This window comes from Rhinolophus ferrumequinum, chromosome 8, assembly GCF_004115265.2.
Source record: "Rhinolophus ferrumequinum isolate MPI-CBG mRhiFer1 chromosome 8, mRhiFer1_v1.p, whole genome shotgun sequence".
Classification (NCBI taxonomy): domain Eukaryota; kingdom Metazoa; phylum Chordata; class Mammalia; order Chiroptera; family Rhinolophidae; genus Rhinolophus; species Rhinolophus ferrumequinum.
Genome location: NC_046291.1, coordinates 8,658,500 through 8,674,806, shown reverse-complemented (window position 1 = coordinate 8,674,806; position 16,307 = coordinate 8,658,500). Strand labels below are relative to the sequence as shown.

Here is a 16,307-nt window from a genome sequence, read left to right as displayed (position 1 = left end):
ACCCTTCCGAAATGGAAACTATAATTAAACCCACTTTGCAGAGCTCAAAACTGAGGAAAAAGGAAGTTAAGTAACTTAGCCCATATGCAGCCCAAAGTCAAAATACCCAAAACTGAGCTATTTGGCTTCTCCAGGGCCCCTCCCCAGGAACCTTCTCATCTCCCCAGGGTGCCATTCTCGGCCCCAGTATCAATGTAAAGGTCAAAGTCAGAGACTAGGGTTGCATTTTTATTTCTCCCTCTTTCTTAAATTGCATAACCACTGAATCAAAATATTCCACCAATTCTTTTTATCAACTTCCTCTACTGCTGTTTCTATATTATCAGAATAAAGGCAGAAAGGTAGACCCTCTCCTACTTGAGGGGACCACCAATTTAGGTTGCAATTTCCCCCTCAGGCTTCTCCATCCTTGGAGAGTGGCCACAATACCACCAACCATCACAGTGGGGAAGGCCATGCCCCTTCCAGCAGGCATGAGTCCTCGTTTACCCCAAACCAGTGAGCTGGTGATCCCAAAAGGTATCCTGATTAAACATTGGTACAGAAAGCTTTCAGCGTATTTGCATCTATTAGTTTTGTTTGTTTGTTTGTTTGTTTGTTTTTAAAGCACTGGTAATAATTCTTTGGTTGGTGATTATTCCATTTTCTCACCTTTAATTTTTATTGTAGATCCATCTTTCTCACTTACGCAAATCCTCCCTGAAATCATGTCCCATATTCCACGGTTCATTTTCTATATATAATTGGCCACGATAAAAAACATTTTGTTCATTTCTTGTATATTAATTATATTCAATGAAATGTATTAACTATATTCAGCGAAATGTATTTTATTATTTACAGAGACATTTGAATTGCCCAAATTCAAATTCATTTTTACCAGTTCAGTTTCAACTACATAGAGCCAACCTGTGGGCTTGAGACTATGCATATCTAAACACTCAGAGGAGGAAAGGCTCTCTTGCAGTCTGGAGACATCAGAAAAAGGTGTGAAAGAGGAAATGGGACCGTCCATGTGCACAGGGCATGAGTCAGGAGACGGAGAGACAGGAGGACATGTGCACTGACCACGCAGAGAGCCAAGCCGACTCATGGTGAGACTCGGTTTGACTTAGACACTAAGGACCCAACCCAAAGCTAGCCCCTCTCTGTAAAGGTCAGATACAAAAACTCTGTCCAAAGAGAGTGTGTGTGATCCATCTAACCACTGGCTCATTCCCATACTCACCTCTCTGGTTTGCACATGCTCGGAGAGGGTGAAAATTCACTCCCCACTTGGTCCCAAGACCTTCAGCAACTGCCTCTCTTTAACTGTGCCCCAGTCTATTCACACAAGGGAGGGTTTGCAAGTCCTTCATTTCCCACCAGCAAAGGCAAAAGGGAGGGAAACTGTCCAGAAAATGGGTGGTTCTAGAAGAGAGAGCCTGCAGACTGGGGATCCTCAAGGTTCCTATCAGCCCCCATTGCACTTTCAGAAATGGAGCTAATTCACTTCCATCTCTTCCAGTCTGTACTCCGCAGGCTGCTGGTCTTATACCCCGTTAAGAAAATGCTTTCCTTTCAAAGGTATAAAGTCAAATGGAGTGATGAACAGGAAACACCAAAGAGAGAGAAGTTGGGGTTGACAGATCATTCAAAAGAAGTTCTCAGTAAAAGATGCCTTGACATTTTTACACTATTTATGTACAGATGATAGCATCCCTTTAAAAACACAAAAAAACAAAAAAGGAACCATTCTTATTACTAAGCTATCAGAAATTGTATTTTCCCTTTAATGTAACATTATTATGAAACAACCATGCAAGAGTCCTAGCTTTTTTTTTTTTTTTTAATTCTCCTAAAAGCAAAGGTCGCTAGATACAAAGTAAATGCCAGATTTTATCTAGCTCATGAGAACACAGTCTGCTGAGCTGATTTAAGTAAAGGCAGCTGCGGGTAGGTCATTTGTTTGTCCTGGACATAGCCCTGAACGGAGCAACACAAACCTGCCAAAGCAGCTGGACCCCTCTTGACCATAAGGACCTTTGCTTAAAAACAGCCCAATCTGCCCAGACTCATCTTCTCCCTCTTCTCCTCAGTAGAGCCCCTCACAGGACATGCACCCACCCAGCCCAAGACCACATCTGCACTAAACACAAGAGCCAGGTCCCAAGGACTGCTAAATCCCTTGTAGTTCTAATAAATACCAATAATTACGTCCACATGCCATTTATACACAAGTTCCAAACATGAAGTCTCCTTCTTTTAAAGCTCTGCTTTATCAGCTTTTGTAGAAAGTTCAAATGACCTAATTTTTTCTAGAGTACCATAAAATTGTGATTGACATTCATAATAATACACCTTCGACAATGCATAGAACAGAGGTGCCTGTTGACTCATCCAAGATTAAATTACGTTCAATGTAATATCAAGTGTAAATAACGTAGTTTGTTCGACATGAATAATCCAACCCACATGCATAATCTGTGTGCATACAGAAGGCATTAGATAAATAATTACTGCTTAATAACTATTTTCTAATATTATATTCGCAATCTGGGGGAATGAAGCTTTGGGGGTGTGGGGTGGGGAAAGTCTCCCAAATATCAATGCTGCTGAGAAAAAGACTTTAACCCTCTAGCATAGTTCTCAAAACATGGATTCCAGACTCGCAGCCTCAGCATCACCTGGGAACTGAATGGAGCTGCAGGTTCTCAGGTCCCACCTCAGATACTGACGAATCAGAACCTTTGGGGGTGGGGCTCAGTCACCTGCCTTCTAGCAGAAACCTCCAAGTGATTCCGATATGAGCTCTGTTTGAGAATCACAAGACTAAAGGGAGGCCCCTTAAAGAGGTGTCCCTCGACTAGGGTCTTGAAGGTCAGGTGAGGTCACAGGATATTAGCGGACCAGGCCAAGGACAGGAAGAGGAAAAACCCAGTAGCAAGAAGCAAATCTTATTATTTGGGAACCAGCTTATTATTATTTGGCTGAAATACACAGTGCAAAGAGATGAACAGTGCAGCAGAAGACAATGCTGGAAAAAGTAGATAGGGGTCAGGTCAGCAAAGACTATATACTATATATCCTGCAGGCCATGAAAAGTCAATGAGAATTTGGGAGAAGGACACGACAAGATCAGCGTCTCCCATCAGTAAATACCTTCGGAAATTAGATTTGCTACCATATTATGAACAACAAATGATGACAGGAAAGCCAGGAAGTTACACTTGTCTCCAAATCGTCCTCTAAGAAAGGAATCTCCACTGATCATCAAAGGATTCCCACTCATAATTACACTATCTTCAGTATCTTAATTTTCACATTTAGAAGTCACAAACCATTGAACGGCAATAAAGCAGCTCGGAAATGACATTGTGCTGTATTTTCTCTCTGTAAACATTACCAGCGCTGTCTCTCACCTAAATGATAAAGAAATAGCACCGGCCGGCATCACCAGTATGAACAGACTCCTGTTTTGTAATGAAAATTAATAACCCTCTGAATTTGCCTAGGGCAAGGACATTGAATGTCATCGTTGAAAGTAATAAAAGAGGCTCCCTAGAACAACAGTGGAATGATGTTAGCAAATTGATTTAAAATCTTAGGTACGTAGAGGCCACTAGTCCTCGGCTCCATTTTAAGCATCCAACTCTTAGACCACAATCTCTCATATTTTCAGCTCCCTGCCGTGAATACCTTGGAGTCCCACCATCTTTAACCAAACAGGGACTTTAGCCCATTCATCTACCACCTGTTCCCTGTGACACGACTTCTCACTCGACAGCTATTTCCCCAGTCCTCTCAATCTCTCTACACCAAAACTGTTTTCTACATTTTGTTTACCCTTTTTTCCAGTTCCACTCTCTCTTAAACCCACTCTAATCAGGCTTTTGCCCCATCACGCCATTGAACTGGCTCAGAAAATATGTGCTGAATAAAAAACTGGCACTATTCCATCACTGGGATGACTTTGACCCTGTATGTTCCTATGTGCCTACTATTGGCTTTTAAAACCATAGTTACCTCATCAATCATGATATACAGCACAAATTACGTTACAAAATACACATGATCACAACCACATGAGCTGTGTGACTGAGGTAAGTCACTCGTGCACTCTAAGTTGCTTCATCCATAAAACAGAAACAGTAAGAGTTGACTTTGAACCGTACCTGCTTTAACTTTCTATGAACAGCTTCCATTCTTTTCCTGGTTGTCAGCTATGGGCTACCAGTGCCTGACCCATTAGGAAAACATCCGCATGACTGGAGACTTTGGGGTGCACTTACTTCTCGAAAGGAAAAAGAAGGGAAAGAGAGGGAAGAAGAGGGAAAGTTGGGGAGGGATGAGGGGAGAGGAAGGAATAAAGGAAGGAAGGGAAGGAAGGGAAGGAAGGGAAGGAAGGGAGGCGGCACAACTCAAAACACTGTTCTGTTAAAGAAATCATTTGATTTTTCTCCTTATCCTATAACAAGAGGCGATTATATGAAATAAATGCTCCTTAAATCTCCTCAGTCTTTAGTAAGCATACTTTGAAACATTTATGGAAAGTCTATTTTCCTTCTATATGAAGTTTATCTCAATGACAGTTGCTGGTAACTGCTCCTCAGAATGACGAGAATACATCAAAGGCATACCTGAAAAAAAACTGAGCTTCTCTGCTTAGTCCTGAATCACAAGAACCTGCAAAAGTCCTTTCCCATCCACCAACATCTCCTTTATGCAGAGTAGCTTTCTACACAGAGCAACAGGGGGTGGTTGAGTAGGTTGTCCTCGCCCAAGAATGCCCCTCAGCCAATGGCAGGTGGAGGCTGATATCCACCCACAGCCCTGCTCACCAGGTGTGCGCCCATGGAGCTGCATCCAACCCTGATTCTCACCAATGCGACCTATGGACTACCTGGGGCCAAGCATGGTCAATAAGGACACATCTTCATTCCACCCTGCAAGTGACAGATAACCAGTAATTGGCACCAGGATCACAAAGGGAAATAAGGAAGCTCAAGTGTTTGTGGTTGACTCTTGATGATACCCCATGGGGCCGACAGTCAAGGGGCCGAACTGGGAGGGGCACAAAGTGAACTGGGCTTAGCCTGACAAGTGTTTCCAAAACGTGAGAGAGGCCTCCGGGGTACGTGAGGTAATTGTAGTAGTGCAGAGTATTTAAACACCGCATGATTTTTTTTTTTGAGTGAAATGTTTACATTTATATTGAAATATGCACTAAAACAGAATGAGTTCTACTAGTCAATGAAACTTTGCCAAAGCAGAATCGCAAACTTCTCTTGGGGAAGTCCAGTCAGGGAGCAGCCATGATCCTCAAACAGGAATATCAAGGAGAAGCCTGGGAGACCCCACCCCAAATATACCCACTTCAATACGCTTTCAGAGAATAGCAGGAGAAAGTCTCAGTATATCTTGAACAATTTTATTCCATGCTAATATTCCTTCTTAGCCCAAAGGGTACTGGCTCCACTCTCAGAGCTTTCAGAAAACAATGTCTCGTGTACTTTTTCTCACTTTATTTTAATTGTTTCCTTGTATTTACGGCAAGTGATATTGGTTTCCCATGCAAGGTAGTGACATACATATTTCTTTTTAAATAAACTTATTACCTCATAAGGTGTGTCAATTTAATGATAATAGAGAGTAACTATTTCAGTAAGCCCACAGTTACATAAATATTGTGAAGGTGGCATAGGTATCGAAATGCTATTGATTGTGTTATGCAAATAAATAGAGTTGAACCAGCACTGGGCTCCACGACAGGCTGCAGGAGGGGCAGCTCCATGTCTTCTGCCCCAGGGGCACACCGCCAGCCATTTCACAGATGTCACTAAGTACAGTTTAAATGAACCAACAAAAACAGAGCCACTCACTCATTGACTATCTACAAGGAAGATGGGCGCGTAGACAAAGGATCTGAAAATTGTCCTGTAGATTGTTTGGGGGAAGGCAGAATTTGGGGAGCATTTTTGTCTGCTGAGAGGCAGGAGAAGGAGAATGTGAGAAATTTTTTTAATCCACCTGTCTACAACCCATAGTTGATGATACTGCACCGAGCTGACATTGTGTTTCTAAGCTTTCCCATTAATTTCCTAGGCTTGTCGGCTCTTCTTGCTTTTTTGGGGGGGTGTTCTGTCTCATGCAAGGATTTATTGTGAATTGGGTTCTTTACAAGCCTCTCCCTTCCCAAGATGGTCCACTAGGACAGGCACTCTCTGTGGGGCGCCATCTTGTCCCCAAGGGGACAAGAAAGGGTTTTGGTGGCTGAAAAAAAGTCTTAAATCTTTTTATGTATAAAGCACAGATGTAACACATTACATAAACCATTATATATTATAATATATTAAATTCACTGAGAAAGGGGTTATTGGGGGAAAATGTCTAAAATGGCTCAAGGTCACAATAACAACAACAAAAAGTTTCACTATTGCTGTTTGGGCCCCATAATTCTTTTTTGTGGAGCTGTCCTGGAGTTAGGTGTTTAGCAGCTGGCCTGGCCTCTAGCCAGTAGATAATATTTGCATCTCCCAGTTGTCTCCAGACATTGCCAAATATCTCCTGGGAGGAGGGCAAAACTGCCCCATTCGAGAAATTGGGCTAGAGGAAACTGTTCACAGGTATCAAATGAAGGTAGCCAGCAACTCAGCCATGTGTCCTAGTGCTCTCAGAAGAGGGTGCTTCCAAAGATGAGAACATCCTCTCTCAAGAGAAGGGAAAGAAATTCTTATATAACCAGGTTGCTCTCCCACGGTGCAGAGCCCAGCTCCACACAGAAAGCAATCTGCACTAAATCACATGAAATGATACATCCATCAGTGCCTCAAAGAGATCTTCACTACAAATAAATGTGAGTTCAACAAAGTTAATCCACACCCTGCAACCAAGGCCTAACAGGCTTTAGGGGTATTTTTCAATCCACTCAGCAAGTTCATTCCTAAGCTTACTTCAATACTTCAACTGAATGAAGGTTCAGAGCACCAGGAAATGCTATGCAATATGTGAATCGGTACCCTCAAATTGGATTAAGATTTTTTAAAGAACTGGAAAGTCAAATGTAAGTAAAATAAATCTCATCAACTAAAGAGCAGGCTTATGAGAGAAAGTCAAGTATACTGTGTTATCAGAAACAGGGATTTAGAGGATGGATTCAAAATCCAGTCCCACCTTTGACTAGCTATGTGGCTTAGGAAAGCCCAATCAATCTCAAAAATTGAAATGTTAAATGTTTTCAATTTTAAACCTGCATATAGCATATGTGCTAGGCTAATAGCAAGCGCTAGCACCTAGCAGAATGCCTGACAAACTAAAGTTATCCAAGGAATATTAGTGGTTTTCCTAATTTATTTCCTCCCTCTTTTCCTTCCTTCCGTCTTTCTTTCCTTTCTCCCTTCCTTCCTTTTTTCCTTCAATGAGCATGACACACACTCTTTATAGATATAAGTATAAATAAAAAGAAAAAATTATTAGAAGAAAATAGAGGACATAAAAATACCAAACAGAAAAAAATACTACAAATAGAGAAATTTATTTTCAACTTAAGATGAAGACATAGTACTTTTTCTACATACAACATTTCACCCCTCGTCCTTGGTGTACCTTTTATATTCTTTCAGCCAAGATCCACTTTCATGGCCTATGTGTCAACTGCTGCACGAAGTACATATCCATGTATAAGGGTTTCCGTTTCTAGTGTGACTTCCTTACGACATTGAGTAAAGGCCAAAAGAAGAACCTTTTCACTTTCCTGGTTCTTTCTATCATCCCAATATATTAATTCAGGATAAATGGCACTGAATACTCTTGCAGTCTCTTTACATGACTGATTTTGTACTACTTTATGACTATGAACTTTCTTTTTGTACAATAAAAAATATTCCTGAACTATCACAGATAGGAAACTAACTCACAAGCAATAATTTGAAAAATCTTAAAAATAGAATATAGAAACTGGAGGTTAAAAAAATATTCTACAGAACATCTATGAGTAGGTTTCTCATTTCTCTAAACCCATTTTCCCATCTGTAAACTGGTATTAGTAATAATAATAATAATAATAATAATAATAATGATATTGAGAATTTACAGGTTGGTATGGAGATTACATTTGACAATGCATTAAAACGGTTACAGTTCAGTGCCTTGCACAATTGCATTCAGTAAGTATTTGCTTTTATTACACTGAGATTTATTACTTTTGTCCTGGTTTTTGTTGTTATTTAGTTCAATTTTCTTGTTTTCAATCTAAAAAAAAATAATAAAATTCAAAGAAGTCAGGTAATTTGCTCACAGCCACACAGATTATTAGGAACAAAACTGGACCTCAGACCTACATCGTCTAGCTCCTCACTCCATGCTGCTTCATTAAAATGCCATGTACTCACCATATTCAAACTGCATTTAAGAGATTTGTGTACATATCCTATTCTGGTTACACTGACTGCATAACAAATTACTCCAAAATTTAGTGGCTTAAAACAACATCCTTGTTTTTTTTGTTTTTTTTTTTGTTTTTTTTTTTTTTCTAAATTTCACAATTTAGTTAATCAAGCATTTGGGCAGGGTTCAGCTGGGTGATTGTTTTCTTCTAGAAAATGCAGACTAGGATGATTCAGTAACATTCAGCTGATGGACAGGCTGGTGGAGATGGCTTCATTCCTGTCTGAAGCCCTGGCAGAGAAAGCTAGAGGGCTGGAATCAAGTGGGACTTTTAGCTAGAACCCTTGCACATGGCTTCTCCAGGAAGGACGCAGAGTCAGTCTTCTTACCTGGTGACTCAGAGCTCCCAGAGAGCATGTTTCAAAATGCCTGGGCAGATGCTGCTGCTGCAAGACATCTGACCCAATCTCACAAGTCTCATAAAGTCACTTCTGCCACATCCTGTTGGTCAAATTACAAAAGCCAACCCAGATTCAAAGGGAGTAGAATTACACTCCATCTCCCAATGGGAGAAGTAGCAACTCATTTGCAGCCATTGGGATCTACCACACAGATCCCAAGAAAACACAAGTTGAAACTCTTGTGAGTTAAATCTCTAAGGTATTACAGAAAAGGGCTATGTTTTGTTATTTGGCATGTTATGTGTAAGTGACTAAGTGTGTGTGTGTGTGTGTGTGTGTGTGTGTGTGTGTGTGTGTAATGAACATGTAATAAATAGTATGCACTTAATAAAATTATATTGTATCCTTATCGGAAAATGACCTTTTGGAGTAGATTTTACAGAAATAAAAACAAGTAAAACTGATGTCAAGACAATTTTCTCCCAGCCAAATTAAACATTGGTTTCACAAAATGAAAAGGAAGCCATATATTATTTTCAAAATGGCTTCCCAAGAGGGTGAGCGATTTTGTGAAGAAGTACGGCAGTTGCGGAATGGAAAGGCACTGTCAAAGAGGACTTATTACCTGCATGCATAAAAAGAATAATCCCCAGTCCCTTGCCACCGAGCGATGGTCCAGAAAACCTAATGAAAATTCTAGGAGGGAATTAAATTTAATTTGTTGTTCTGGGCTTAGAGCAAACCCACAGCTATTCCAAGAGTCTATTGAAGTTTCTGAGTTTTTGAAAAACAATTTCAAAATGGCTAGTTAATCTCAAGATCAGAAGAATGAAAAAATGACACATAAAAAAGCTAAGCAATTGGATTAAAGTAGCAGAAGACCTAAGATTTATTACTGGCTCAATTTTTATGAACTTGGGCATTTCTATTTAAAGAAAGAAAGAAGAAATCAACACAGAGTCTTTGAAAAATATCCAAGAACAAGATAATGTCATTCTAAACACTTAGATGAAGAGGCAGGCTTCCACATATTGTTTATGGTAGAAATGAAGAAAATTTTAGAAAACCACTTTGCAAATTCAATAGTATATAAGATGACATCACTTCTAAGAAACAGAGAATTTAAAAACTAAGGAGAATATGAATTGAAATGAAATGACAATTGCATTACATTAAATACAGAAATATTTCAAATTCAAATTTAGAATTGCAGGATTTATATTTAATTCTTAAAATGAATATTTAGTAAAATCTTGGTTTCTTAGTGACATTATTTTAATTATTAATTTGTTTTATTTACAATGTACACAGAATGCCTATAATAGAATATAATACATATCCTACTATACATCTGTTAGTAAATGTGAGTATGAGTATCTGAACACACAGGGTAAATGAGTAATAGAGAAAAGGATATTGTACAATCAAATATATTAGAATAAAACAATGATTATTTATAAATATACAATATGCATATGAGGTATGACCAAAATATACAGTGAATATTTATATTAAAAAAAATTATTACAGTAAAAGACAAATTGCCATTAATCCCCCTCAAAATACTTCCCCTCACTTCAAACACACTTATCCCATCGTTCTTCCAGCTTTCTGAAGCAGTTCTGAAAGTCCTCTTCGTGAGTGTCTTTAATTGTAATGCCATGACTGTCCCTATGTTCTGAACCATTCTGACTTTGGGGAAGAGCCAGAAGTCACACAGTGCCAGATCTGGTGAATAAGGTGGATGAGGACACATTGTAATGTTTTTATTTGACAGAAATTGCCATATACCAGAAGCGATGTGTGACATGGAACCTTTCCATTGTGGTAAAAAAAAATACAGTGAATGCTGCTGCTGAGTGCCATCCAATGGAAAGGCAGGGATCTTCAATACAGGAAGCCATGCATCAAATCTTAGTAACAGTGTGTGACAAGTTTCAACTTGTTCAGTGCAGTCAGTCAGGTGTCAGCTACAATTGAGAGAAGGTGTATTTTAAAGTATGCCATAAATCATCCTCCATCATGACAACACTCTGTGTCACACGTCACTTCTGGTATACGGCAATTTCTGTCAAATAAAAACATTACGGTGTGTCCTCATCCACCTTATTCACTGAATCTGGCACCGTGTGACTTCTGGCTCTTCCCCAAAGTCAAAATGATTCAAGACATTGAGGCAGCCATGACAGCACAACTAAAGACACTCACGAAAGAGGACTTCAGAAAATGGCAAGAACGATGGGATAAGTGTATTTGAAGCAAGGGGGAACATTTTGAGGGGGATTAATGGCAATGTGTCCCTTACTGTAATAATTTATTTTTATTTAAACATTCACTATACTGTTTGATTACACCTCGTATGTACATATTAATACTATACACCCACATGCATACATATATACATGAATAGGCTCAGAATAACAATGCCAATATCATTACTATAAAAAGATCAGTATGCAAATGATTATTAAAAATATTTTAAGAGATCTGTGCAGATTCAGGGTTTTTTGTTGTTTTTAGGTTATATCTCATTAGTGATGGACAGTCAGATAAATGTGCTTTAAAGTCATTTGTACTAATTGTTCTATCTGAGGCTAAATCACCAACTTGATACAAAGTTACCTTCATTGCTTAAATTTTCCTTTCAGTTTTTAGAGATTGTATATTTTACTTTGCTTTAATTTTATCTATAATTATGTAAAAATATTTATATGGTTCCACCATTTTTTTTTTATATTTAGAAAATTCTAGTTTCTATCCCTGGCCCCTCTACGTGTTCCTCCTTCCCCAGTAGTATCCTATTTTTATGGTTCTTTGGTTTATCATATATATATATATATATATATATATATATATACACACACACACACACACACACATATATGCGTGTATATGTGTATATGTATATATATATATACACATATACATATATACACACACATACACACACAGACACACAAACACACACACATATTGGGAGTGCCAAAAAAATGTATACACACGACTTGTATTTTGTATTCATCTTTTGTTATCAGTATATATTGAGTATTACAACTTTAATACAGTTTTTTCCTTTCTTAAAGTGTGTATACATTTTTTGACAACCCACCCTGGTATTGGCATACCAGGGATGCCAAAAAAATGTATACACATTTTAAGAGATGTTATCTTATTTTAAGAGATGTTATATATGACCTCATATATACGAGGTCAGACAAGTAAGTTCATGAACTCATCCTAGAAAAAGTGCTACCTACATACCTCATTGCTGAATATCACTATAGTCACCTTCGAAGTACTCCCCTTGGGAAGCTATGCACTGATGCCAGCGTCTAATTCACCCTTCAAAGCAATTCTGGAACTCTTTTTCTGGAATGGCCATCAGAGCTGTCGTCGTATTACCCTTGATGTCCTGAATGTCATCAAAATGTCTTCTTTCAATATTGCCTTTATCTTCAGGTAAAGAAAGAAGTCATTGGGGGCCAGATCAGGGGAGTAGGGAGCAGTAGGGAGTGTGTTCCAATACAGTTATTTGTTTACTGGCTAAAAACTCCCTCACAGACAGTGCCGTGTGAGCTGGTGCACGGTCATGAAGCAAGAGCCATGAACATTTTCATCCTTTTCATGCAGGCTTTTCAGCACTTCCAAATAGTAAACTTGGTTAACTGATTGTCCAGTTGGTACAAATTCATAATGAATAATCCCTCTGATATCAAGAAAGGTTAGCAACATCGTTTTGATTCTTGATTTGGACTGACGGCACATTTTTGGCCGTGGAGAATTGGCTGACTTCCATTGGGCACTTTGACGCTTTGTTTCAAGTCATATTGGTACACCCATGTTTCATCACCAGTGATAACATGACCCAACACATCATCTTGCCTCTCCAAAGGTCTTTGAAAACTTCAACTCTCCATTGCTTTTGTTCCTCGGTGAGATCCTTGGGAATCATTTTTGCACACACCTTTCTCATGCCAAGATTTTCAGTTAAGATTTTCCTGCTTCTCTGTTGATGTTTACTTGGTTGCTACGCTTCTCCCAGTCAGCTGATGATTTTGATGCACAATTCGATGAATTTTTGCAATGTTTTCATCAGTTCTGCTCATTACTGGCCACCCTGACCTCTCTTTATCAGTGACGTGTTCTCTCCCCTCTGAAAAACGTTTAATCCATTTGTACACTGCCATTTTCTTCATGGGCATTATCCCCATAAACTTGGACTAACCATGTCCCTGATTTCACTTCCACTCTTGCCAAGTTTAACAAGAAATTTAATGTTTGTTCATTGCTCTAATTCAAGCTCAGACAATTCAAGCGATGGCATGCAATATCAATAATGAACGCTACTCAGCACGACACCAGCACACGTCGACACAAACACAGCTATGAGACACTGATATACCAAGGTTATGAAACCTTACCAAACTGTTTGTACAGTGCTGCCAATGTAAGCACATGGTGGCAAGTTTGTGAACTTTATTGCCAGACCTCATGTTTGTGTGTGTGTGTGTGTGTGTGTGTGTGCATACATACACACACACACACATACACAACACTAAAAGTAAAAGTCAAAACTATTTCTTGAAAGTGAAGATGTATAATGCAAGAACAAGAATTCGATCACAACAGCCTAGGTATAAACCCATTAGGTTATATTTTCAAATACTAGAAAGTAGAGGGGGAAAAGAAAAACAGAAGTTTGTTGAATTCCATCTTATACTTAGAGGGAGTAAGAACATACAATATCATTTTTAACTTTCGTAAGAAAAGAAATACAGGTTAAACTTTTCTAAAACATTCTTCAAAGACAACCCACAGATCTAAACCTTCAAAGATAAAAAATTATCTGTACTTTTGAAATTACTGGACAAAACAAAATTTAAAATAATTAATTAAAACATGCAGTATAAAAAAGCATGTAAAAAATAAAGCTCAAAATAAGATAACTGAAATAGTTATAAATACATCAGTGGTAACAATAAATCTACATGGGTCAAATTACCTGGTTAAAGTTTCTCAGATAGGGCTATATATAACTTAATGTCATATTGCTTATAAAACTGCCTGCAGAGACAATGGAGAACAAGCTTCAAGGTCAGACAGTCCTGATTTAAAACCCCAACCCCACCATTATTAATTACTTAATCTGTGCAAGTCACATTTATGCTTTGAGTTTCACTTCCTTTATCCATATAATGGAATTCCTAGCTCACAAAGTTTTTGTGAGGGTAGGAAGGATGTATTTTGGCTGGAGGCTTCTCTCAGCCAATAACCATGAAGAAACCGAGCCCTGAGTTGGTCAGCATGCAAGGAACTGAATGCTGCCAACAACCACATTAGCTACGAAGCAGACCCCTCACTACGTAGGCCTCCAAATGAGAACACAGCCCAGCCAGCCCCTTTAATTACAATCTCATGGGATCCTAACCAGAGCACCCAGCTAAGTTGTGCCTGGACTCCTGATCCACAGAAAATGTGCCCTAATAAATGCGTATGGTTCTAAAAAGAAAGAAGGGAAGGAGGGAGAGGAGAAGGGAAAGGAAGAACATTACAGGGAGTAACATTGATATGCTATTATATAAGTGAGTTAAAAATAAAAGAATGAACAAATAGACGAAAGGTGAGACAGTATTAATTGTAGAATACAACATAAAAACGCTTATTACTGTATATTGACAAAGACCACAATTGTCAATTAAACTGTAATGATCATGTATCTTTGCATGTCAAATAATATATAAACAAAAGATATAACACAAAATACAGTAGAATGCAAAGGAAAGTGATAGACAAATAAAATAATGAGACACTAATCAACCACTTTCAGAAATTGAGGAATGAACTAGAAAAAAAGACACACAAGAATTTGAATTGTATAAATAATAATGTTGATTTACTTGATATAAATCAAAACTAGTAGCCTTCAATGGTACATGGAAACTTTGCAGAAAATTTTATAATAAAATTACTATGGTAAAAAAAAAAAAAAGCTTTTTGGACATGATTTTTTATTTTAAAGCCCTCTGGAAATTACATTCACTATATAGTGAAAAATCATTAGGCATTAATATACTAATCTGACTCCAACAAACTTGACAAGAAAAGATTCATTATAAGAATGTGGCACCACTTAACAGTAATTAGGGTTATACTTTACCTAGCTTATGTAATTGTATAATATAAATCACATATTTCTCTTTTTATAGCACCAACAAAACAAAATTTGCTATTATACATGTCAAATATAACATAATTAAAATTATAGAAACAATGAACACTTAGTATTAAAACATATCATGGTGGATGGTGAACAATTACAACCTGGTACCACGATAAGATAAAAATCTCTTACCATAACAGAGGACAACTAATATACTTCATCTGCTTTTATTTCTGAGAATCACAGAGTGGAGGGATGAGGATACCAATCCTTTGCCTAAGCTGTACATTTTCTTTGTAATTTTTCCAACAATGGAATGTTGCTATTTATTCAATCATCATTTTTCCTTTTATGACTGTTTTACAACCATTTCAAATGCATTTCATTCTTTTATTAAAAACAAAAAGACAACTCTGAAAAAAAATCAATTCAACATCTAGTATTATGGCTCAAAATCCAAGATTATAAAGTGGTGGTAGCACAGAACAACTGAAATGAAATTTTCTGAGTCTTTGGTGCAAATCCAAACAATTACAAATAAAAATTCTGATGGCTTTCAGGTTTAGAGTAACAGAAGTCTATAAAATATTGGCACACTGAGAAAGCCATCTCAGCTTTTCAAACAAATATTTCTGGAAAACTATATGCACAAATCCTCCCCAAATTTAGTATCCTAACCATTGTACTAGGAAGATACAAAGTAAAACATATGAGCTTATTGCATGAAGATTTCATAATTTATTAGGGATTTATATATGCAACATAAATAGCTTTCAAACATTCACAAAGTGTAAGGCAATAATCTACTCTCAACATCTGTCCTCAGCAGCAGTTGATATGGTAGCACAACATTTCAAGATCTAGTGCAGTGCTCTTCAGACCGCCTCTCTGCCCACACTCTCTCCTGGGTAATCTCTATGGTTTTAAATCTCAGCTATATTCCAACAACTCGTATGCCTAGACAAAACCTCTCCCCTGTGACCTAGATTTGTAGACACACTTGCCTTCTCAGTATCTTTAATTTGGTGTCTGAATCAGTACCTCAAAATTAATATGGCCAAAACAGAATACACAGTTCTTTCTCCAAAAATATGCCACCATCTCCTCCCTGGCACCCTTCCCATCTCAGTGAATGGAACCACCATTCACCTGTTTGTGTAAGCAAAAATCCTAGCAAACACTCTTGATTTTTCTCTCTTTCTCTAAAGGTCCACTCCCTAGCTATTGATAATTCTGTTGGATCTATATTCAACATAGATCCCAAATGCAACCATTGCTCACCATCTCCCCTGAGGAAGCATCATCTGTCCTCTAGACTTAGTGCAACAGCCTCATAACTGGCTTCCCTGCCTCCAATTTTGTTTGCTCCAGTCCATCCTCCA

General features: G+C 38.1%; 1 protein-coding gene across 2 annotated transcripts in view; it reads right to left on the bottom strand.

Moving 5' to 3' along the window:
- PID1 (phosphotyrosine interaction domain containing 1) overlaps positions 1–16,307 on the bottom strand; it is a 213,950-nt gene that overhangs the window by 130,356 nt on the left and 67,287 nt on the right. The gene's annotated exons all lie outside the window — the stretch shown is intronic.